Below are 3,875 nucleotides of genomic sequence, written 5' to 3' on the forward strand. Positions count from 1 at the left end.
TTTCCTGGACTGAGCACCCCCATTTCCACCCCCACACCCCACACCGTGCTGCTGCCTGCTCTCCAGGACTTTGTAAAGGAGAAAATAAGCTACCCCCAACTCCCCAGCCTGGGGCTTCTCCCAGCTGCAGGGTCTACTTTTTAACAGAGGGGAAGTTGGTGACCCTGGACCCCCCAGAGGTTGGGGGGTGGTATCCTGCCACTCAAAGTGCCTCTGAAGAAACTAGCCTTTTGCACTAAAGCCAGACCGCATGGCTGCCCCTTGGCCTGGGGTCCCTGAGGGTGGCTGCCCTCCCTGCCTGTCAGCCCATGGACTTCAAGGCCACATGGGGGCCAGTCTGTGATGCACTCTGAGGGGACGGGCCTCCTGCCTGCACTTAACCTGATGGTTCAAGGACCCCGGGGGGCTGACATTTGTCTCCTGTTTGTGAAGCTCAGGTGTCTCGAGTCTGGGCCACACCAGGCGAGGAGAAAAATTAAAGATTTGGGTTTTTTCCAGAAACTGTGTCTGCCTCCTGGGGGAAGACTCTGCCATAGGCCGGGGGCTGGGGGGGCAGCCAATAGACGGCCAGGGCCTGGGGGGCAGGGGCAGTCACTCTGGCCACTGCACCCAATCTGAGGCCAGAGCAGGGGGGACACCGTGAAACACTCATGAGGCGTCTGCTCGAGCAGCAATTTCCCAGTTTATTGAAAGTGGAAGCTTCGCAAGGATGTCCAAGCTACAGCCCCGTCACAGAAGAGCCCACGGGCAGGCCAACGCGCACCGAGGCGGACCGGCCCCAAGGCCAGCAGAGGAAGGTGCTGCCACCGCCCTGGGGCTGCGGACGGTGCCAGCTGGCCCCGCCCCCCGTCTCTTCCCCCGAACAGGAAGCACGTCTCCGGTACAGACACAGGTTCATGATAATTAATATAACGTGGATATAATATAGATCATCCCGAGGGGAAAAAACACAACAAGTTTTCAAACACTGCCCCTTTTTGTCTGTTTTGTCTTTGTTGACAGGTTGAAAGCGTGTTGAAAAAATAAATACGTAAGAAAAGCACACACAGCACGCTCACTACAAGTTGTTCTGAAAGGGCCACGTACAAAACACAATATAGGATCTAAAAAATAGAACCACCACGAAATATGGCTTTCTTAATAAGCGTTGCACACATCACAGAATGAGCGAAAATAAGATTCTTTCATAATATTGCAAAAAGTTCCAGTTTTTGCATTTTCTCAGAGTTTTCTTTTTTAAAAAGGAAGATGTGCAAAGTTGGAAGCAGGAGCTGTGTCCCGAGTCGAGGTCCCTCCCGGGTCCTGGCAGTGTTCTGACTGTCCCCACAACCCAGAGTCCAAATGTACAACCAGGGAAGGATCCAGAGCTTTGATACAAAAGTCACAGGGGTCTCCCGCCCACTCCCACCCCAAGACCTCCCCACTCAACGGACTGCATTTTCCACTTTGGTGTTGCAAACACCAAGATACAGACAGACACAAACAGAAAAGTACAAAACGTGAAATGTAATCTACACATTTTTTCCTCTTCATAAAAAAATATTTATTAGTTTAAACATTGATTTAAAAAAAAATCAGTCACGTAAAAAAACCCTTCATTACACGTCTTTTCCCTCCACGCCTCCTGAGGGGTGACGGGTTCATCTCCGACGACAGAAAACTGCGCAGAGGATGAGCCTGGCGCGCAGCAAACGCCTGCGGAGCTCGGTGGGCGGAGCGGGGCCCTCGGGGGTCCAGTACAGTATTGGTTTTAAGGAGGAAAATGCCCCGTGGCACTGACAGCGAACCCCCCAAGAGGCCAGCACGGGCGGTCCAGGGCAGGGAGCCAGCAGGTCGGAAAGAGCTAGATGTCCTGAGTGCGGAGGCACAGGTGGCCCGGGGTGTGGGCAGGACGGCCCGAGTGGCGGGGCCGGTACGAGACCCGGAGACACTGTTGGTAGCAAAGGTCTGGTTTCCAAATACACTTATAAGAAAATGAGTCCGTGTAGAAAAGGGATCCTAAAGTCGGGGAGGTACGTGGTTCTGGGGCCGCACCAGCGACAGGCAGGGAAGTGGGGCCCAGGGCCCCCGAGCTGGCCTTGCCCACCGAGTGTGGAGGGGTGAGTGGGCAACCCGACAGGGCTTGGTCACCACGCGGGACAGGAGGGCAGGTGGCTGAGGACAGCTCCATGCGCCCCCTCTCGTTGATGGAGACCTGGCTGACTGCATTTAAGACAAACACATAAGTCGTGTCCCCCCACCCCCGCCGCAGGGGCAGCCCCGGTCCCCAGCTCCCCAGCAGCAGCCACTACTGGAGCCGGGATTAGAGGCCTGTGGGATTTTCCTTTTTCCACCTAGAAAGAATATGCAACACGATGAAAAACCCGGTGAAAGCTTAGAGTCTGTGGAAAAAGAGAAAATAAAACCACTGTCTGCAACGGGGGCTCCAGCTGAGCACCCAGGGGCATCGTGACTCGGCCCGAGCGCTGCCCTCACCCGAACCGCCGGGGCGCGACACCGGACGTCTCGGTGGGGGAGCGCCATCAGGAGCAGCTGTGACGAGGGGGTGACGGCCCGGTGCGTGTCCTGTGGCCCAGGGGACGCTCCTCACGGCTGGGCCCTGCTTTCCACCCAGAAAACTGATAATAATAAAGAGGCGGGAGCACATCTAGAGAGACAACAGGAGGACAGACTGCGAAAGGAAAGAACTCCGTTTCGCCAGGCGAGGTGCTCCCACGCGGCCAGCTCGGCCCGGCGCCGACTGCTTACGGAGTTTGGTTACCCACGCGGGAGGTGTGAGCAGCGCGGCCACCGGGAACGCCACCTCCAGTGTTAGCAGCAACAAGGCAAGGGCACTCGGGAGGGTCTGGAGGACTGGCCCGGGCAGGGGGGACGGCAGAGCCCGGGGCCTGAGGCCGCCCCTGGGCTCCCCAAGGAAGTGCACGCAGAACAAAGAGCCCAGGCCCCCCCAAAGGGACCCGCGGAGCCAGGCGTGGGGAGCGCTGAGCCCTGCACCAGAGGAGCGTGGCACATGGGTCCCCGCCTGGCTGCCTCTGCCAGACGATAGCACCTGGGGGTCCCCAGCCCCAGCGGGGGGGCTTCTGCAGCTGTGTTTTGTTAAGCACCAAAGCCCAGGGGCCGAGGGCCACGGGCTTTCTGTACACCGAGCTGGGCTCTGCAGGCGCCAGTGGCCGCAGGCAGTGACTAGGCTGCTGAGAACGGGGAGCGGAGCAGGCGGCAGGGGGAGACCCCACACTGGACACAGGGTGTGTGCAAAACCTCCCTGAACGTCTCTTGGGCCTGTGGCCTCCGGGACCACACTCATGACCCAGACCAGCGCTGACCTTGAGCTGGCCATTGGGCCACCGTGTATCCTGAGGCCACATTGGCCACACGGCTTCCTTGATGCCCCATCCACACGTACCTGCTGGGGATCCTCTATCTGTCCCCACAGACACGTGAGACCATGTGCTCTCCTGGGCTCACCCCCACCCCATGCCCCCCAACATCTTGTTCGGTCCCATAGCCCTTACTTCCTGGGGTTGTGCCTGCCTGTGAGCCTCAGGGCCAGTGTGTGTGTGTGTGTCGGGGGGGGGGGTTGGAGCAGAATAAAGGGGGGGTCAGCGTGGCCTGGCCGCAGGCAGGACACGGACACAGGCACACACACACACACAGGAGGGGGTGGCGCCCCCGCCCCCAGTCTGGGGCCTAGGAGATCCAGAAGTCCTTGTCCGGCGCCCCCGGGGGGCTGCCAGGTCCCCGCGGGGAGTCCTCCCCTTTCTCAGCTGCCAGCAGCGCATCCTCGTTGGCCAGGCCCACCTCGTCCTCGTCCTCACACAGCTCCTCTTCGCCCTCCCCCCGCGGGTCATCGGGGTCTTCAAGGTAGGGCCCGTCGC

This window comes from Suricata suricatta, chromosome 12 (assembly GCF_006229205.1).
Source record: "Suricata suricatta isolate VVHF042 chromosome 12, meerkat_22Aug2017_6uvM2_HiC, whole genome shotgun sequence".
NCBI lineage: Eukaryota > Metazoa > Chordata > Mammalia > Carnivora > Herpestidae > Suricata > Suricata suricatta.